Genomic DNA, 23,036 nt, shown 5'->3' with positions numbered 1-23,036 from the left:
GTTAGCTATGACACGTTTTGCTTTCAAGAGCTAGCACTATATATTTATGCATGGATATAAGCTTTTCTTGTCTGTGTGGTGCACAAATGATAAGTGAGCAGTCAGTGGTCTGGTTTTAGTGCAGCTCAATCAGGCCTGTAAACAGAGCAGGGCGTGCTGCAGCAGGCTAATAAAACAGAGACTGTCCCACTTTCTGCCACTTTGATCCACATTGCAGGCCCTGCTGGACTTCAGCCTGCTTCAGTGTCTCAGACGTCTTCACTGACCGCACCTATCCACTTCACCCTCAAAGCTAATTATGGTTATGCTCTATAAACTTTATTCCTGTTTTCTGCAAGACAGAGCGAGACATTAACCAGAATATTATTGATGTTTAATCTACTACTCGTGGCTTGTGTGTTTTGATATGTGGCTGTTTGTAAGCATGCATACACAGTGTGACTCAGGGCAGGCATGCTTGCCTAAGCGAGCGTGTATAGTGAAAGGGTCTTGTTTAGAAAAGTGAGTGAGCCCTGGAGGCTTGTCAGTTCCCATGTCTTTGTATTAGAGCAGTTCATAAGGCCTTTCTGCCTTCCTAGAAAACGGGCATGTGTGCAGGCAGGCCAGGTGAGGTGAGGTGCAGGCAGCTGGTACTTCTGGACCTCTCTGTCTTGTAATGAGTCAGATTCTGCAGAATAGGATTAATCAAAATGAGAAGTTGTTTTTGGTTTGGTCTCCACTTTAACTGTGTGCAGTGTGATATCTTCTCAAAGACAAGTTACATCTAGCAGAGAATATCAGGCGCAGCCATGGTTTAATGTAATGATGGGAAGAAGAGAAGGAGAAACGGAGAAAAGAGGAAGAGGCAACAGAACAGACAGATAGAGGCTTAAGCACCTACTGATATGGAAGTTGCACTAAATCTGGCATGAAGGTTTTTGGCATTTGGACTGAGCCTGAGGAGAAGGATGTCAGGAGGGAGGGTAGGTGTGGGAGCAAGAGAGATGAGAAAGAGGTGTGGAGACAAGTCTGGGTCTGAGTGGAAACTTGAATGGAGGGGAAACTGGGCTGGAGGCCACTCAGCAGATCCACCTGAACCCTGCCAGAGCAATCAGCTATCAGAAGTTTAGAGAGGGAACCATTTACCCCCCTAAGTAAATTCACTAGGGGTTTGTAGGGATTTGGCTTGCTTTTTGGGCTCTAATGCAGGGATATTTTGGTAAGTGAAGTCCTCTTGTTTTGAAGAGATGGTTCCAGAGCCTGTCTGCTTTTTAATGGGATCACAGCAGACACTCCAGGAACCACCGCCAGGTGAAGCGGTTCTGCTATCTACTTCCAGCTGTGTAAACACACACACAAACATACACACAGATAGACACACACACACACGCAAACTCTCCCACCCAGACACAGTCAGAGACATGTCCTGTCAGTTCTAATAAAATGCTTGCTGGCTCCCATAGAGGGAAACGCTCATAATCCCATTTTCTTTCAATGAAAAACAAAGCAGATTCTTTTGCTTTTGAGAAAGTGTTTGGCCTTGTTAAAAACAATGAGTTGCTTGAAAGATGCAAACAAATTTAACAAGAGCTAGTGGTGTCTGTTCTCAAGCTGGGAATGTTCAAGGGAGCGTGACATTGTCCTTCCCCTCTCTCTTTTTCTCTCTTTCTTCGATATTTAATGTTATTTAGTGTTTCCTGCAAATGTTAATTTGTTTTCTGGGCTGTTTTCCTTCCCTCTAGGCTTTCAACCTTGTTTGCGGTTGATGAGGTGATATAGAAAACTCACATCTATCTTGTTTTTTTTTTTCTTTCTTGAAATAATGGCACCAATGTGTATCCCTGGGAAGTGCATGCATCTGTTTGGGATGTTCGCTCTCTGTGATTGTAGGACTCTGTTTTACTTGGTCAGTATGACCTTTTGCACAGGTTTGTGCAATGAGGGAAGGAGGAAGCAGTGGCCAGGCAGTAGCTTTGCTGTTAAAGGCATTTAGACTTTAGAGCTCCATTGTTTATGTAACTAAGAGAAAGTCAAGACTCCCTTATGGCCCTTTTGAAAAGCAGATGCCGGAGATTTTTGCTGCTACATTTTATGGCTTATTTGCTACCAAGGAGATTCTGAGATATCTTAGGGGAGCACGTCTTTTCTCACATTTCTTCTCTCAGGCAAGAGCTGTGGAAGTCCTGAGACTAAGGAGGGGTTTGAGCTGTTAGTCTGGCAATACTTATTTTTAATACTAGTCTGGCAATACTTTATTTTGTTATATTCTTTTAATATCTTATTCTGTCCAACAACTCCACCTTTTGTGAAATGTTTTTACCCTTTATCACCTTCACCTCTAAGATGGTTGATGCATAAAGGCCCTTTCGGCCGATTCAAACCTCCAACCGATTAAACACTAAAACATTCTCCAAACAGATTTTCCAGGACTGATGGTGATTGCTTCAATAAGTCATTTAGTTTCCTATTCAGCCTTGAGGATTTATTTTTCATTAAACAAGGAAAATATTCTTCTTGGTTGAGATAGTTCCATGGGCTAGAACCAATCACCACTCTAATATTAGTGGTACACCTACAAACATACACACACGCACAATCCATCACTGACAGCACTCTTGGTCTCTAAGCTGCCATGTTGATCCTCTGGAGCACAGCAGAAATGGTCATAAGCTCAGAGGAGCCATTGTATTGACAGAACTTTCATAACCACATAGTGTTACATAAGGCCCATGTCACAGATCTTGCACAGTGTGTGAGCATATTTTGTGTGTTATGTGCTCAGCCATGTGTTACATTTTAGCTGGAAGGTGCGATGTTTTAAATTATGACTAATCCACCATGCCTTGGAGCTACAAAAAGAAGGTCTAACTGAAGATGTCTGTCTAACAGAATCCTATGCCAGAAAAGGCAAACTAGTCTGAATAAGACCACAGTTATCCAGTTGTGTGTTTTTCCTGATGTGTGCCTAAAGTGTGACTAACCCTGTGGTGTTAAGGTTTGTTTTCTGCAGCCTGGGTAAGCTTTCATTAATAAGGAGACAGACAGTTTTGCATTTGTGGAGAATTAGAATTTATTCCTAAGAGAAACTGGTTTGCACAATGGCATAATCTTTGGAAAACAAAGCAATTTTCTTGAATACCATCACGTCTAAATGCACAAACAATTACAAACGCTCTGCACTGGAGAGGTCACGGGAACTCATTTGTCTCCTCAACATGGTCTAAAAGAATTTGATTTAGTTTTCCCTCTGGATGCTGTGTAGAAAACTTCATCGCTATTCAGTGTTGATGAATTCTGACTTCAGTGTTATTGTGGTACCCACAATCCTTTGTCAGGAGTGTGCATTTTGGACTGCAAAAGTCCACGTGTTTGCTGAGAGCCCAGCGTTATTGAAACTCCTGCCTCATCTGTTTGCTCAGCTGGATGACTCAGAGGTCTGCTGGGGTTCAGTCAGCTGCTGCCCCTCTGGATGTGCCACCAAGCTTTCAAACTTTCACTACTGTTGTGGCGTCTGCTCATTCCACATATGTGAATCACTGTTGAGGTTTGTGTGAATTAAACGGGTTACGTCATACATAGATCACTTTCATCTGTTTTTTCATCTGTTTTATGTATGGCAGCAGAGAGACCTAATGTGCTGCACAGCACATGATATAGCTTAGTGTTAATGTGGTGTTGATACGTATGTGCATATTTATAGACTAGTATTCTGACTTGTAGGGTTTTATGTTGGGCAGGGTACGTATTGGTGTTGAGCCAAATGTTTCTGTAACACTACTGAAAGCTGGCATTTGTCCGATGTTTTCCTTGTATAGTTTGAGTCTGTGCTCCAGATTTATATAAAAAGTTTGAGAGTATTCTGTTGGATCTGCATTCAACATTCAATCAAAGTCAAATATTAAAATAAACAGCTGATGCTGATACGTTACAAAAGTAGTTCAACAAATCAAATGGCTGACAGATACATGATTTGTTAACCAGACTTAATGAGAATAAATAATTTCTTCAAATCTCTTCAAAGACTCACTGTTAATTCCAAATATTCTGGGAAATGTCAAAGAATACTAATCCATAGTTTTATGAACTTATTAGTTGTGCACTGTATGCATAAGGCACAGGTGTTTCTGTTTAAATATGCAGCACACACAATGTAAGCACATGATTTTAAAAGTGAACAAGTTACGTGTGATTTTTCCCTATTGTCATCCAAAAGTCTGATCTGACTGCTTACACCTCCTCCGGTGGCATTCGGGACTTCCGCAGTGATCGATTGGCTAAGTGGCCCACTAGCTTAGCATTGTGAGAGGCAGCTGAGTGATATATTGTGTGTGTAAAAGTGAAGGGCGTTAAGTGGAACACAACCCAACAGCAGTAAAGGCCGCAGTATATCTGGCAAGACGTGTCTTTTCTGCAGCATATCCATCCTTAGTCTAAGTTGAAGTATGTGTGTGTTTGCATGAGTGTGCATAGTCCCAATTCCCCAAGCGGGGTCTTACCTTACAGGGTAACCCCATGACCTGATTTATGTTTAGATTTTATTCCTTCTGTTATGCTGGATGCTTTTAACAGGAACTGTAAACCATTAAATCACCCAGTGAAATGCATGTCATATGAGACTTTCATTATAGGTCATACATTGAAAGCTGTACATTATTGGCTATTCAAAGTCCCCATGCTTTGAATGGCTTAAGGAGTGATTCTCAAAGAGAGAACCAAGCATGAACCGATGCATGTGCTTATTTATTTAAGTTTGTTTGTTTTAGAGCACACATATCCAACTATAAGAGTGTGAAAGAGGGAAAAAGTGGTAGCTTAATTTGGAGAAATAATCTGTTGCCTCGGTAATAGAGACTAATGTGGAATTAGGCAAGCATGCATTCATCTGGAATGCTTCAGCAGCAGCAATCAGCATGGAAAACACAATGATATGGAATTTCCCTGTCAAGCTTTCATTCATGTTCTTTTACACTGATTCTAATGTGGAAAAATGTGGAAGGGAAGCTTACTTGGGGAATATGAGGATTTAGACCTGGAAAATTATCTAACTTATCAAATATGAATGTTCTATAATGAGTTCACATTAACCTTAATATCCTCAGCAGTTTTAGGGCATGCTGAATGCTTTCCATTGAAAGTTCACGAAAAGAAACCTTGTTATGGCATTCACTTCCTCTAGTTCAGTGGTTCTCAAAGTAGGATCCAGGTACACCAATGGATTTCTCAGTTCTTGCTTGTAGTTCTTGTGTTCCTTAACCTGCACAGCTGCTGCAGCTTTCTTTAGCATTAAGATATAAAACTGTAGCCACAGTTCCTGAAACGCAACCATAGCCTCAGTCATGATGGCCTGCTGCTAGCTAAACTGGAAATCAAATCACACATGAACAAAAGTTAAGTACTAAGACAACATAAGACTATAAAATTAACACCTTATACTTTAATATGAAGAGCCCCATGAGGCTTTGCTCTTGCTGCTTTTTTTGCTACATTATCTCTGTGACATGAATTGTGGCACAATGATCGTTTCATGTTGAGTTTCCAGTATTGACTAGAGCCAAAATTTCTGTTGGAAAATAAAATTTGATTAATTGACCAGCCCTGTGCTGTGTAGTCAAATGAATATGTGTACAAGATGGGGATTGCCTCTGCTTTCACTTAAACAGCAGTCACTGATCATTTCCTTGGCTAAGTGAGTGAAGGCTGAAGCATTGGGAGAAGAAGAAAAATGAAAGGTCTATTTGTGTTTTTGTAAGAATCAGAGTTCTGGAGGGAACTTGTACACGTCCATTTACCCCTCCTGGACTGACCCTTCTGACTCTGAACTGTACCCCCCTTCATTGGGGCACTTTCACTGGTCAGCCACTATGTGGCCCCTTGCTGGAACTTACTGGACGGCTTTATAAATGGACATCTCTTCACCAGCTTTCCATAACTTTCATGATTTTCATATCTGCTTCCTCTTCTTACTACCCATTGCTTCATCACCCTCTTCTCCACCCTCTGCCTCTTTGTGGGAAATACTCATACAGCATTGGGCCATCTATCAAACAGGCCATTAAAAAGAAATACAGAGACAGAGTGCACCTCTAACAGTAAAGCAATGAATCACTTAGTTTCTCATTACCGTGGGTTATTGTCAATAGAACTGTGGAAAAAGAAAATGTTATATGGACAACAGTCCAATGCTGTGAACGAACTCTTTATGCATACATTATTAAAACAGCTCATAAATGCCTATGTGTTTTATTACTTTATTTTCCTAGGGTGTTTTCAATTTAGTTTGATCAAACCGCAACATGTCTGATTGATATTTGGATGTAGATTATACTTTTAGACAGCAAAAATGCACATGCAGTAAAACATTTAACATGTAAATCATACACCTTGAGCAATAAAAAGACCCATGTACTATAGTAAAAATTACCATTATATTATTTGGTTTTACACAGCTTACATAAAACAGCTACACCACCCAAAAGCCTTTGACAGCTGAGCAGAACTCAGGCACAAGCCATTTATAAATCTATAGTGATGAATCTTTGATTCATAAATTGATTCACTACTACTACAGCTTTGCCACAGCTGTAGTAGTAGTAGTAGTAGTACAGAAGACCAGAGGTTCGAATTCCCTATCTGGCCACCTCTAGAGTTTGCATGTTCTTTCCAGGTACTCCAGTTTTCCCCGAATGGATGTCTGTCTACGACAAATTAGCAACCTGTCCAGTGTGTACCCTGCTTCTCGGCTCATGACAGCTCGAGATGGATAACAGTTTGTTCAATGACCTCTCCACCATGGCTTCAGATGTGTCCACTTTGCAGCCAATCAGAGACCCAGAGTTCCTGATAAATGTATTCATTCTGTTGGTGTCATCAGCTATGCTGCTCTCCCAGGAGACCACAACAAAGGTCACTGCACTTGCACAACAGAGTGATAAAACAGATCTCCAAAACACAAAACACAGCCTGCTCAACTCCATGTGTTCCAATTCAGCCTATTGTTGATGGGGATGCCCAGGTACTTGCATTCCTCCATCATATCAACATACCCTGTCCCAAGAAAGACTTAGTCCATGCAGCTATCCTCAGTGGATATCAACCATCTCACTGCTCTTATTCATATACAGAAGCAGATGATTTTTCCCAGACCACTGCACAAATCATCCAATAAGACAGAGTCATAGCAAATCTCACGTACTCTGGACAGACAGACAGACAGATAAAAACAGAATATAAAACACAATAAACAGTAGGCAATCAAAAGAAAAAGGGGCAAACAAAACAAGATCCATTCACAGTGCAAGAGTTGTTACTACTATTGACTAAACTGAAATAAGCTGTTAATAAAAACTAGGTTAAGGAGAAGAAAGTAGATGTGCATGTGCATTGAGCTAATAAAGGCTGTATCAAGAGTCTTGATTGTGGTTTGCAGAGAGTTATGCTTAAAACTCAGTGTCTCTCCTGCTTTCTGTGATGCATTGAAGGGCCTTATAGCCTAGGGTACAATAGAGTTCCTCAGTCAGTGGTCCAGGACAATGACAGTAGTCTGTTGGTAAACATGCTCTGCAGCCTCAGGAATACTTTGTGCAGAGGGTTCCTGTTGTTATCCATGATTGAAAGCATTTTATTGAGGGTTGTTTTCTCTGCCACTGATGTAAGGGGCTCCAGCTCCATGCCAACACCAGAGCATGCTCTCTTAACCAGTCAGTCCATCCCTATTCTTAATGCTGCCTCACCAGCAAACCACTGTGTAGAAGAGAACACTGGCAGCTACTGACTGGTAGAACATTGGCAGGCATTTATTGCAGATTTAAATGAACTCAGTCTTCTTGTGAAGTACATCCTGCTCTGTCCCTTCCTATAAAGTACACCTGTATTAGCTGACCGGTCCAGTTTGTTTTTCCCAACATTTGTCCTTCAACAGCAGTGGCTGAATTACCTTAAACACACTAAAGAAATCAAAGAAGGTGCACATCACCATGCAGCCTACTGTCTACATGGGAATAGACAGATATAATCATCTACATGCTGTCTGCAGCATGTAGATGATTATATCACCTGCTCCCAGTTTTTTGTTGATATGTGGATTCCAGGAGTTCAAGATATATATTTTTTTAACCTACGGCCTCTGGTGGGCCAAGATTCAGTTCTTTAGCAACCTTATCATAAGTAATATGAAGGCAACTAGTCATTAGCTGTTAAGCTCTGATGGTGTCAACTTCTTTGATACAGGAAACCGACAGGATGTTTTCCTCAATGCCGATATCTCCTCAACGCTAAGTTGTAGAAGGCAAATCTTAAACTTGAAAGCCAGGTCAGAGCTGTTGTAAGATCTAGCTTTTTTCATTTGAGGGAATTAGCCAAAATAAAGCCCATCTTATCGAAATAGCATTTTGAGACAGTAATCCATGCCTTTGTTACTTCTAGGCTGGATTATTGTAACGCACTTTATTTTGGGGTTAGTGATGCGTCCATTAGGCGGCTGCAGGTTGTGCAAAATGCTGCAGCACGTCTTTTAAGTGGAACAAAAAAGTTTGAGCACATTACCCCAATTTTAATTTCACTCCACTGGCTACCTGTACATTTTAGGATTGTTTTTAAAATTCTCTTATTTGCTTTTAAATCTCTTAATGGCCTGGCCCCCCCCTACCTCTCAGAGCTACTACAACCATATACACCTCCCCGTTCCCTTAGGTCCGCCAATCAGCAGCTCCTTAAGGTACCAAAAACTAAGTATAAATCTAAAGGTGATCGTGCTTTTGCTGTAGTTGCTCCAAAGTTGTGGAATGATCTACCCTTGCATGTTAGGCAGGCCTCTTCTCTCTCTGAATTTAAAAGTCTTCTTAAAACATATTTATTCGCTGAAGCCTTTGGCATTGATTAGAGGGGTTGACTCAATTTGTTTTGACATGTTTCAATTTATTTTAGTTTTTTAGTTATTTATTTTATCTTATCTCATTTTAATTTTCTTTACTTATGCTTTTAGCATGTACAGCACTTTGTGAACTCTGGTTTTATGTTAAAGTGCTTTATAAATAAAGGTGGTATGGTATGTGACACAGGCATAGACACAGACAGTCTGTGTCTAGCACAATTTCCATACAGCAGGCCAAGACAATTAGAATACTGTTCAAAAGGTGGTAATGTTCTGTAAAATCACCAGTCATAACCTTAAAACCACTAAAATGTTGGATTAGCAGGCATGCTACAGTGGACTGCGTGATGTCACGCAGTCCCTCTGCATCAGCTGATGGTCGAATGCAAACCGTAACAACAATAACAGAGCAGATTTCTACAACGTACTTTCCCATTGTAGTGTAAATTTCAGTGGTTTTTCTGTAATGCAACCGTTCTCTGACTTGTATCCCCATGTGATGTCTGTGTTGTGTGTGTAAGGTCGGGGGGCGGGTTCATTCCACTGCAGGGCAACCTACCACTGCATGTGGTGAATAAAATTTTAACTCGAACTTGAACTCAGTGCTCTAAGCCTGTACATCATAATGTTCTAAAATCTTGTGTTCTACATCCTGGTAGCAGGAATGGACAGTTTATATTTCCTCCTTTTAGCTCTTTCCCTCGCTCCAGCTCTGCAGCTCCATCAGCTCCATCAGCTCCATAGGTTTAGCAGCATCAGTTGGTGCTGTGTGTAAACAGTGCATTGGCAAAAAGAAAAGGGTGTATAAAGTAAAAAAAAGTTATTAGTGATTTACAATATTTGAGTATTGTAAGTGATGAGGACAGGAGTAAAAAACAATAAATCACTGCCAGTTTTATCCCTATCCATTTCCTGCACTAGATCTTGCTTATGACATTGATATGACTTGAACTGTCATGCCAATATAATAATACACCAAAAGAGATTTATTTTTGAAGCTATTTTCTGCCTTCCTTTCACTTTTTACTCATCTCTTCTGCCATGTTGACTGAAATTGAATAGCAATGGAAAACAAACAGTGCTGGTGCGGGTGGGATTCTGTCTTTGGGGATTAAAGTGTTACATTTTTGCTCCAAGTGTCACTACACTGACTGCTTCAGTGCATAATGCTTTTATTTATTTCATTTCATTTCATTTTTTATGTATCCTATATTTAAAGTGACAGTAATTTCTTTATAACGCCATACTGGCTGTAGCTCAGGTGGCAGAGCAGGTCAGCCACTAATCAGAAGGTCGGTGGTTCGATCCCAGGCTGCCTCCTGGCCCAAATATCCTTGGGCAAGATACTAACCCCATGTGGTCAGATGGCCCGGTGGCGCCAGTGTCCGGCAGCCTCGCCTCTGTCAGTGCGCCCCAGGGCAGCTGTGGCTACAATGTAGCTTGCCAGTGTGTGAATGTGTGTGTGAATGGGTGAATGACTGAATGTAGTGTGAAGTGCTTTGGGGTCCTTAGGGACTAGAAAAGCGCTATACAAATGCAGGCCATACTGGACACATATAACTGTTTGCACCCATACTCATCTGTGTCATAACTGAATGCACATGGTTTTAAGATTTGTACCTTGGACTTCCCTATATAATTTACAAAAACCTTACAAAAACCTTTCTAAATTTGATTAGAAATAATAGAAAAAGAAACACGGTCCACTGGTGTTTGCTTACATTTCCATGGGTACATTTCTAATTTGGAATTATTTCAGACAAATAGAAGTTTAAACAAACAGGACTTGAATTGTTGCCACAGCTAACTAACATCATATTTTTATACTCAGAATTACAGAAAGTTGAAAAAAACAAAACAAAAGAAAGAATAATTTCTGCAACAAGTGCAATCACCTTTAACCATTCCTGACATTTTAGCTAGTCTCAGATGCTTATGCTTTACTTGAAACTGGGTGACCTGCAGCACTGCTCCGCTTGTGGATCACTGTAGATTATGCTTTTTGCTTCGAGATGTAAACACAAGCCCCAGCCAATCAAATGGAATTTACACAACTGTTCCAGGGCAGTTACTAGCCAATCAGATTGCATGAAAACTGCTGTGATCCTAACTAGTGAAATTGGTTAGCAGTTGGTTAGTGTTGCTATGGCGATAACCCACATGAATGATGAAATGAATGAACTTCCTCAGAATATCATTCAGTCAATATTAGGGATGTTTGTCGCCACGTGTTTGATATCACATCACATGATTTGTGCTTTATGCTTTAGCTGTAAATATTACATAATACTTTTCTGGGTGCCACCACTGGAAGTTGTGTAGCGCTTTGTTTTTGTTCTCACTAATGTTTGGATTCACAGACCTAATGAATGAGGTGCAAGTTTTTTTTACATGATATTTAATTGTATCAAGCTACTAGAAATTGTGGCTACTACCGTGTTTGCCAAGGTTAGAGCAATAAGGATTATGACATTATGTCTGCTGTTGTTCTTAATGTTATGACGTCATTACTCAGTGGTCACAAGGGATCTGTCTTCTTGGAATACTAAGGTGGGTGTAACACTTTGTAAATAGTGCATCACTGCCCTGTTTCATTGCAGTACTGTTTGGGGAAAGTCCAACTATTGAGCTGATAAGAAGTGGTCAAGGTTCCCTCTAATTTTTGATGTGTCTGAGCGAACACACAAACTCCCTGAGCGGTCCCTTGGACCACTGTGAGCAACAGCAGACATGTGCACTGTGGTCACGCCAGCATCGAATCCATCCAAGTTACATGGTTTTATTAAAATAATCAAATTACAGCATTTACATTTATGATAGACTACTTTTAATTAACTGCTTTAGCCCACTTACAATGAAAATTTAAAAAAATCTTGTTCATGGCCTGTGTAGTATGTTAACACTATTGGAAGTAAAAATAACTTGAACTCCAATTTTGAAAACACAACTTTCTTTTTTTTTTTTTTTTTTTTATAAAGCTCTGACTTGTATTATGAGTCTGTGGTCTGGGAGAGAGTCCTGTAACTCTCTGTCTGCAAAATACAGTAAATAATGACCAATGTTGGGCAATTAATTATATAGTTACTTCTTCAAAAAAGTAACTGAATTATGCAAACAGCAAAGTTCTTTGCAGCTGTTTACCTAAAAATGCAGTCAAGGCGTTTTTTTAAATAAACATTTCAAACTATTTACAGAACAATCAGGTGTTCTGCATCAAATCTGATGCCACACAAATTATTTGTGCTCCTCCAAAAAAGAATTTCTGTCCACTAAGGAGAACAACAGCCTGATACCTGCGGGCCTGACAACAGGAGATGTATCACTGCTGTAACACCTGTAACATTCAGCAGTTGCCTCATTGTTCTGACACACACAACAAAGCTATTGACTACACTACACACTACCTACACAAGATTGCGCAAATCTCTCACATCTCAAAACACCGCCGTCACCCCTAAAACTTCCCCCTTCCTAAACAACTAAATGCCATGTTGCCATATCATTTTTTGATTGGTCGACATGGTACTTTTTTCGACGAATAGGAAAGGGTGGGTTTTTTGGTTCCACGGACGGAGAGTGCTTTAGAGCATTTTCCTTATAAAATGCAGTTTTTACCATTTCTTCCCGCAGTAAATATAAATTATAGTATTCAGGAAGAAAACCAAACATTGCATATCATTTTATCATAACTCTGGTTTTACGTGGCCTATCAACACAATTTAAAAACTGGTATAAAGTCCACACTTTTCCCGTCAATTGTCAATTGCTCACATCTCCAATGGTTGTACACGTTGTCATTAATGTGGCTTCACTCCACATCAACCATGCCACTTTGCTAGCTAAAACACTGGTGTCGACACATAAGGACGCTGTCATAGCCTGTCAACGTTGATTAGCTGCGTATATACGAATGTGAATCGCGTGATTGGCTGGACTATGGGATAAAGTGGCATCGTTCTAATCCCATACGGGAGCAGCCAGTCACTTACTGACTAACACTGCAAAACAGAATCAGAGCTTAACAGAATTAAAGTTTTAATTTTAATTTTAATTCAGGTTGGATTTTTTTTGTGCGCAACACAGTTTTTCTGTGCGCAGAGACCGTGCCAGCAGTGCGCAATTGTGCACGCGCGCAGCTTAGAGGGAACATTGGAAGTGGTATATCTTTGATTGTATTATCTTGTTTGGGCTCTTGCGTGGGACCTGAAGTCTTTGTTAACTTGAGCTGTTTTTGAGTTTCCACTTCCATGCTTTGTTGGCCAGTTATTCTTTTGCATGCGCACTGTCAAAAACAGACGTCTAGATGTTTATGTCACATTTTGTCTGGATCCCATTGGCACATTTCAGTGTTTTCGATTTCTCTGCCACAGCAAATCCACCCAGTGGCCTTCTACAGCGTTTCCTCTACTGTAGGTATGGAAGGACTGATGTTAGTAATTTAATTGCTGGATCCTGTCCTATAAGCCCATATGGTTTCACTGGGATGGATGATGACTATTAATCGTGCTCTGTTGCCTGTGAAAAATGAATGTGAAACTATTGTGTTACAACAGGGTCTGTTGGGCAAAATGTCTTAAACACTTTGTTTGAATGACAGTGTCAACAGGTGATATTCTGGATGTTTTTGTGGAGAAATACTAACAGAATTTCTTCACAGTCCTAGCAAAGCAAAGCTTGAATTGCACTTGTTTTACTTGCAAACAGCCAAATTAACAGATGAATTAACTATTTAAAGTAAGTGTGGTCACCATTTTAATCGCAACTAACATCATCTGTGCCTGATTCCAGTTTGCCTCTCAGAATTTCTGTGAACAAAACTGGAATTCTGTTATAGATCCTTGGTTCTGGCGCTATGGTATTTCTTTGGCTTAGATGACCCATTTGCTTTACTGTGATTGGTCCACAGTCTGAGAAGCATGACTTAAAGCTTCCTAACAGCCATTAACCGTTCCACTGCTTGGTTGTCATGGCCCTGTGCATGTTCTGTGTGACTGTATTAGTTTAAAGGCATGCCATCAACCTCACCCCTTTCCTTCACATGTGAATTTTGTTACTGCTTCTGCTTCCTGACTAAAAGCATTGGCTTTTGGCACTTTTGGGAACAATTGGCAAATCAGTTTCAGGATTTAAGTCGCCCATTTGAGGCTATCTCATCTATTTCGTGACCAAAGAAGTTTGTAATAAGCCAAAGTAAAGCCACATCAGTGATGTCTTGTTACCTCATTTCTCCTCAACAGCTCTTTACGTCCAACCTTATTGTGGGGTTGACCTCCCACATTTTTCTCCCAACATTGTGTGTTTAGATAACTTGACCGTTTTTTTTTGTGCTTCTCTTTAATAGTTTCACAGGACAAACACGTGATTAAAAACAGTAGGAAGAAACAGTTTGGTTTCTGCGAATTGATTGTATGTTAATACATAATCGAAGGCTTAATCACTCACCCGTACAGACTACCCGTTTTCCTTTCAATGCTCACAAGTGTTTCACTTTTAACACATTTTCTGCTCATCGTTTACCTCCTGCAGACGTTCTTATTGCAGGGCTTGCTGACTACTGTATAGAGGTTGGAAAGGTCTTTAAAGTCTCTTTCCCCTGAGGTCATGCTTTTAGGTTGTGAGAAGTAGCAGTCCCTCTTCCCAGCAGAGCCGTAGTACACGCTAACTGTAGTGAGGTCACCACAGTAAAACAACACAGAAAGTTTCCTAAGGTCATAAAGGCTGGCCGCTGAGTGTTTGGAGCTGTAGGGGAATACGTCCTGGATAATTGGTGGGATAATTTCCATAGCGGCAGCTGAGGTCAGGCATGGGCCTCCTTCCCCGCTGTCCACAAAGCGCACATACAGTCAGAGCCCCTCATTTGTCCTTCCTCCCATCACCATAAAATGCTTTTTAATATAGTTTTTTCTTTGCTTTCTCGGTTTGCCTCAACTTTTGGCCATACGTACTGTCCTCTGTCCCCTTGTCCTAAAAAGACTCTTAACCATAACCTAATGACCGCTATATACACAGAAGGTAAACATACCGATGCAGAAAGCAATTTTAATTTTCTAAATGCAGGAAGACTGGAAGACAGATGTAGAGATGATGTGATAATGTACTATAAATCATCGTTGTACCTTTAAGTATGCCTAAACACTCATCAGAAAGAATAGCCAATGATTGGATAGTCAAAATTTGCAAAAGAAGCTTTGATGTTATCATGTGGTTACACAACTAATGGCGTTATGCTTTTCTCTGAGGCTGCACAATGCACTTTCCAGGATGACAAGTTTCTTTAAGTAGAGAAGAAGAGTCATTTGTGCTGATTAACAGTAATCATCGCTATTGTTCTGAATATCAGTTGGGTAAAGGGAATCAGTGATTGTTTTCTCAGTTAGAAATAACTCATGTAATCACACTAGGCTTAATATTCACTTGATTTTTTGTTTCTTTTTTCTTTTTCCATCAGTGTCTGAGGGAAATACTTGGCGCTCTGTTGTTTTCGTCATTTATCTTTATTTCCTCTTAATAGAAACTTTTCCCTGGCATTTTCCTGTCTTCTTCACCTTCCTTTGTTCTTAAATCAGCAGCCCCGATCTCTGCTGTCCACCTGTGTTATGCGCTGCAGAGTGGGTCTCTGTTATCATCATTTCTCTTTATTTATCACCTTTCTAGTTGTGCTAGTCATTCAGTGTACGCTCCAACTTTCTCTGTCTGAGCCAGCCAGCACAGCGAGTTGGAGACTTGCTCAGTGGGTGGGAGGCAGTTGCATGCGAGGCACACTCTGGGCCGCGTGCTGTGGGCTTTGCCCCCCCTTTAAACCTCTGTAGCGTCTCTCTTCACTCACTCCATTTTTCTTTTTTCCTCCCTTTTTCTCCGAGTTCCTGCAGTGAGGGAAAATCTTACGGTGTGGTTTATTTATTCTGGTTTGGTGTTGGTTCTCACATGTCCTTGGCAGGATTTCATACCACCATGACAGTAGCCTGGATTGTGAGAGATTATCATGTGCACATGGGTGTCCCTCTAGCTGTTTGCATTAATGCCTCTGCAATAGTACTTGCCTAGAGGATAGAAAACTTATGGGTATTCATTTATGTGTGCAATACAACCTTTCATTGTTAATGTTGGAGCCAAGTGTTTGACTGCCAGTGCATTTCCTTGCCACGGTGCTTTGGTCTCCAGCATCTAGAGACTCATCTTTCCTCCCTCTCCCTCATGTGTCTGTCTGTCTTGTTTATGTTCCTCCTCAGAGAGAAACCACGATGACCTTGTAGGAACGAGTGCAAGGTCTACAATTCAGCTGGTGATTTGAGGGAATGAATGAGGGGGTTTAAAATAAGGGGAGGGCTTGGGGAAAGGAGGTGGTTAAGTGAAAGGCGGATTGGGAGCTAAGCTCTTTCCATTTGACTCTTTCCACTAATCCCAAATTGCAGCCACTGGAGGATGGTGACCTCTTCCTAACATATGTTTACAATTAATCTAGCTGTGGTGAGAGCCTGTTTTCACCAGGAGAGAATGATAAGACTAAGGAGCAACTGGTCCTTATTTGCGTAACCAATTAGCTGGAAACACATCATCTGATTTTTATCACGCTTTTTTTCTGGTGAGCAACACATCATTTGAGACTATTATTTAATATAGAATATTTATTGTCGTGATTGTAGATGTATTGGAGGCCTCTGAGGACAAACCAAGATGAAGAACAGTTTTCAGTTGAAATAATCTTAAATGTATTACTGGTAAATAGAAGTGGTTGAGTCTTTACTCTTCTTTCCAGCCACAGCTGCAGATTAGATATCCAATTTCATGTCCACAAATATGCACTGTTTTTAATTAAAGGCCAAGCAATTTGTTGCTAGGGTCAGCAAAAGCTTTGCCATGTTGGGCCCGTTTTGAAGCTGATGACGTTATTGTTGCCCTTTGCTCCTATTGTTGCTAACAAGGAATAAATCTGAGGATTTCTGTTTTTGCTTCTTTGCTGCCTCTTTGAGCTCTGTGACTTGCTGCGAGCAGGAGAAAGTTGCAGGGGACCCAGGGCGCGCTGACATCCAGCTTCCATTGTGATGTATGAGATGGATAGAGAGGGGGAGAGAGATGCGAACTCCCTTCCAGTGTTTGGGAGGCACATAAAACATACTACAGAAGGGTCATAAAAAGAGCCAACATTAGTGTCCAAATTTAAAACATGTCCCAGGTCTCAGCTGTCGCTCGCAATAGGATTTCTTGCCCCCCTACCCCCCACCCAACACCCCTTCTCTTCTCCAGAGCTTTGGCAGGGACAAAGAATAACACAACAAAGGAGAGGGGAACTGGCAGGCTGCACGTTCCCAACATACAGACTTTATTAGTCTGAAACATCAGCATTGTTTTTCCCCCACGACGGTTAAAGATTGAACAGCATAATGAATAAGTGCAGAGAATATAAGATTCAGGGGGTGACAGACAATGAAAAAGCAAAGAGGGGAATGTGATTACTTTATTACATAAATCTGGTATCTTATAAAGGGTTGGCTTTTGCAAATTGCAAATACACAAATGCTGCATTGAAACTCAGCTCAGCTATTATGTGTTCATGCTGATGTTTTTGGTTAAACCAATTGGGTTTTTGAGGCATCTATCTCTGAGATTTCAGCTGCCCCCAAGCACCACTGAATTTGAATTTCAATTGTGGTTCTCAGACTTTAAAAAAAAATGACTTTGAAAACTTAAACAGCAACTCTCATTTCACTTCTCTTCTTTCTGAAACAAAACCACATTTGTTTTTATCTAATTTAACGTGATCGATCGCAGATGTTCTAAACGGCGGACAAAGATCAACATTATTCGTTCGTCTTTTAATTTGACTTTCGACATGGTAAACCTGCATTAGGTGTTCCCCGGGACACACAGGCATGAAGATTAGTGAAAGTAGGCCTCTGTACACCTAGAGGCCTATATTATCCATTAAAGGTAAAGCTATGTTAATAATTGACAAGTCTAATCAAAAATAGTCTTTTACAACGTGTATGATTGTCGCAGATTAAAAAAAACACTTGCTAGCTTTAGTGTATATGGCCAGAGACTGGGTGAACTGGCCTTTTATTGGCCAGTTCACCCATGGCTAAAACTATACTGTAGGCATGACACAAGTAAGGTGACACTCTTATTTTCACATGCTTTTAATCTGTGGTGGTTTCCTGCATGCCCAGGTATATATATGTTGTGTGTTCCTGTAAATGAAAGCACGTGTTAATAGAGGACCTTTGTAGCATTGCCACCATTAACATTAATGATGCATAATGATGTTGAGAACATATTAAAGCTATATTTTCACAAGCTCAACATTCAACACCTCAAGCGTGGTACATTTAAATCGCATTCCTGATCATCAAACCCCACATTCAGTCTTGCTCTATGCTGTGAAAGAGCCATATAGACACTCAAAGGCCAGCAGTGCAGGGAGCTTCAAGTAGCAATCCAAATACACAGTAGTATTCTCAAACACCATGGGACTGCCAAATACAACACTCGTATTTATTTATTTATTTATCTGGATTTCCTGTATACTTGTGGAGATGCTGGACGTAGTGGGATTTGCTATCTGAAGCCCATTTGACAAACTTTGGCAAACACTGGCCAGGCTCTGCCATGTTGCATAATAGCACTGGGTTATTTTTCCTTGGGGCTCATATAATGATGCTGCTGTCCCCTTCCCTGAGACATCTATATCCTTACACTTCTACAAGGTTGCTGTGTCTGACAGGTTCCCTCTGCTGCTTCCACCAGAAATGTTGGATAAAATGTGTGAATATATAGTTACAACTGTCTAGTAACCCTACATGGTGTGGAGTGATTAGTTTTCCTTCATGGTATTCCTCTTCACAGAGCAAATATAATTGGGTAATCAATTTGTTTACTGTAGTTCATCAAACCGAGAACTTTAAAGACACAGTTCTTGACTGGAGGACAAAACAATATTAGCAGTGTAATGATGTAAAACTACAACACAGATTTTGATTATAATAAAAAAAAAACTTAGGCGCCACGTTCTTGGCAAGGCTCCGGGTCAGCATTTTCTGTGTCTGAGTTCTTTTATCACAAGTACTCCAGTACTCAGTAATCTTAACAACTGTTGCATGTGTGCCATAGTCACTACAGATTTGATTTAAGTGGCATGAGAATTATTAAGAAGATGAATGAAATTTAAAATAGTCATGTCAGTGATTGATGCTTGCTTTCAGGATCCTCTGCCAGAAAGGTTCCTTTTATATTTTTTTTTCCAGTTTTTGTTTGTACTCGTTTGGTGAGGGTTAGGCAACAAATTTAGGAAAATATCATGGTTTGTCTGGCATAAAGCCATGCAGCCAGACTTCTCCCATGTCCTTCGGTGAACTCTAGGTGAACTCTAATCTCATTGGTGATCGAAAGTAATAGCATAACTCATCTTTTTAAACTTGCTTTCGGTTGATTTTTGTTATGTTTTTAGCTTCTGTGAAACACTTTGTGATTTTATCTTGAAAGGTGCTATATAAATAAAATTTTACTTTTAATTTTTAGCGTTTCTTTGAGGTCTGTCTGGCAGATTAGATTAGGAAATCTTTGCAATGCAATGCAAAATTTTCATCTTCAGCATATTAGTTTGCTAAAGTTAACGTTTATGTCAAAGCACTATTGCACAATATCGCAGTGTTAGCACTCGCTGGCTTTGCTGTATCTGTGGATACAACGCAGCAAACTTTCTGAGTAATCACGACAGTGAAACCAAACACATTAATGATTCCTCCATCTAGTACCGGTAAGCTATGCCAAATAACAAAGCACAATAATACAGCCCTGAAACTGGCACAGCTGAATAGACAGACTGCCAGTACAAATATTATTCTCACTTGTGCTTTTTCTGCGATGAGATGTAAAAAATTTTCCTGTCAGAAAAACTTCAAAATAAACACGGAGCAGCGATACTAATATGCAAATTCTTCTTCTATTAAACACGTATACTCGTTGTCACATGCTCTCATAACTTTTATTTGGCAGTTAGATATGGATTAAATTGAGCAATAAATGATTTTTGTTTATGTTTTTCTTTTTTTAAAATAACTGTTTTGAGTTGAGTTTTAAACATGTGAAAGCTTTTCGCTTTCATTTATACACAGAGCTGTTTAATGAACTTTCAGAGGTCACTGTCGTCCCTCTTGGTTTGAAATTCCCAGTATAATCACTTGATTGGCACACATGCTCTCTTTAAAAGTTAAGCTTTGACAGGCTTCATAGACTTAATATTTATTGGGATCTACTGCAGATTTAAACTGGGATGTCTAAATGAAGAAGGTCTGGTGACCGTCATCTAGCATAGGAAGCCAAAAGTATTTGTTAGTAGTACTTTGTTAATATGTTTTCTTTCCTTGTGTGCATTGAAGATGATGAGAATAGAGTACATTTTCACTTAAATTAGCTATATTTGTAACATTCAGACCTTTAAATGCTGTTATTCTGACAGTGCTTTCTCAGTGACCTTGCGACAGCTTCTGTCAGTACAGACCCATGCTGTCTTTCTGGATCTTTGTCTTGCATATCTCAACCAAATATTGTCTCACTGATGCTGGCAGAACGCTCTGGAGTGTTGGACAGATGCTTGGAGGGTAAAAAATACCATTTTATTTTCATAGAAATGAAAATCTGATTTTTATAACATTAACAAAAGTCAGATTTTGTCAAAAAGCTCTTTCAAACCAGCATTTTTCAAAACTGGAAAGTAAACACTGACCAACTAAAAAGCTGGAACTGGAAGTGCATTTGCCCATGGTTGCAGCTTCTGTGCCAGGTGTGTTTTACTACAGCAAATATGCTGCTGGAGTAATTTTGACATCATTAGCTGAGTAACCTTCTGCACAGCCAAAACAGACAGCAAGATGGAATGCACAAGGTAACTGTGTAGTAGCAAAACCTTGAGCTGAGAATCCTCCTAAGCCTGCAGTTGCTTTCAGGTATTTAACACAGCTGAGTCTAAATATCTAAATAAACATTTTGACACATCCAAGATTCTGCTGTGGCTTAAATAGAGTCATTATTGTAGATTCATAAAGTCCTTATGCCAAAATCCACTTCATACCATGCTGCTTTTTTGTTTTCAGTTCATCCAGTTGAGGATTCTGGGGGAGCAAGAAGCTATCCCAGCTGTGAGTCCTTTAACTAAGAGACAGGTTACTGGTTTGATTCTAGCCGAAAACGCAAATCCCCTTCGGGGTTCGATGAGCAAGAGCATCCAGTGTAATACTCAAGCAAATCGAACATGCACAGTTACGTGCTGTGACAACTCCTTATGAAAAGGGAGTAGCTGAAAGTAGCTTTCACTAATACTGTAACTCAAAGTGTGAATCCTGTGTGAACAGATTTAGAAAAATTACAAACTTACAACTTAAAAATTACAAAAAAAATTACAAACTGCACAGTATATTTAGCCTTCAGCAGCTTTCTTGGAATGTTTTATTTTTCCTGTTAATTAAATCTGATTCTGCAACTGGATAAACTGTAGGCTCCTTACTCAAACAGTTTCTGAGACACTGCTCCTTGGCAAAATTTAGTCTGCATTTAATGTAACTACACAATCATTCTCACTCTTCATACACTATTTGTCAGTAGCAAACATAACTAACTGTAACTCTTTCTCCACTCACAATTAATGATCGGTCACGGCTCGGTTTATTTTTTTTCCTCTGGGTGGTGCCTTCATGCAGTGATTTGTGTTGTTTTTACACAGCTTCAGCTGAAACACTGTTTAGGACGTTTATACACTACTACCACATCATAGCAATGCATCTAATGAATAGCACAAAATTTGAATTGAATTTGGACCGCTGCCTCTTCACTCTTCTGGGGACTCTTGACGTGATTCGAGCATGCGTCAAGTTTCTAAAATGTTCATTTTCAGGTCTTTGCTGTGAAGAAACTGCTTTTTCGTTTTCAGTTGGTGTCTGTGTATCTCTTTAAAGTTGATGTAAAATGTTACCGTTTTTGTTTTGTTAGCTTTATCGAATATTCTGATAAAATTTGCCCAAACTACTCTTTGTAAGCCTTGTATATCTACATTGTACAGTAACATTTAGCCAAACTGCCTATTGCTTTCAATGGCTTTACAGCATAATTGTTTAGGATTACTTATGCCAGCAAATAGAAAGAAATAAAGAGTTTTTAAATGTTGGAAATCCTCTGATCCACTGCTTATATAGACATAAGCATTACATATTTACAGTGTTACCTTTTTTTCTCTATGTTCACAGGACATTTTCCCTTCACATTTCTTTGTACTCTAAGAATCTGGCCAGTGTGCTTCACGTGTGCACACATGGCTGAACAGTAGCTTGTTTGTGTTGCTGAATAATCCTTAATCAACAATCCAAACCAAACCATAGTCTCTCATTATCCCAGGGAGCATGCCAGCTTGGCATACTGTGAGCCCTGCTTGTCTGTTTTTAACAGGAACCTAGTGAGACAGTAGAGGCCCTGCCGGCAACTGTACAGTACATGTGTGCGTGCCTATACTGACACAAACATGCAATGTGCACATGGACAAACACAAAGATAAATCTGCATGAACAGGATGCACGTGGGTTGAACTACACAACAGCGCAGGCCAGAACATGTGCATGTGCTTGTGCTGTCATAGCAAGTAAAAGTCTTCAAGAGCAAACAAATACTACAGTGCACATGGACATACACACACATGCGTACATATGAACTCCATGGACCATTTGAATATAATAGTGGGGTATTGTGACAGAGATGAATAACGTACAGAGGGATTATTAGCCGCAGACTTAATACTGCAAAAAGCCATCTTTCTTTCATTAGGCAGTAAAGGAGCTGCAATATGGCCCCTAAAGGCATTAATTAGACTGAAAGCAGGGTCTGTGTGGGCCCTACAGTAGGCACCACACATGGCATTGAGTACCACACGGCTGCATGTCCTCATTATCGAGGCTTTCCTCTTCAGAGCTTTCATCACTCCCCATCATTCAATCTAAAGAGGTAATCATCAGCTTGGTTAAGCCACTAACCAATAAAAATTTGTTTTTATAAAGTAGTCTCAGTTAAAGACGTCTCAGTTTTTCTGTGGGTCTTTTCTCATGTCTCTCCTTGTCATTCTTGCTGTGATGCCCTGGACATTTTCTTCTATTATACACACACACACACACACACACACACACACACACACACACACACACACACACAC

This window comes from Pundamilia nyererei, unplaced genomic scaffold (genome assembly GCF_000239375.1).
Source record: "Pundamilia nyererei isolate P.nyererei 1_Seehausen unplaced genomic scaffold, PunNye1.0 scaffold00078, whole genome shotgun sequence".
Classification (NCBI taxonomy): Eukaryota; Metazoa; Chordata; class Actinopteri; order Cichliformes; family Cichlidae; genus Pundamilia; species Pundamilia nyererei.
The sequence above is the reverse complement of the archived record's forward strand: the minus strand, read 5'-3'. Positions refer to the sequence as shown.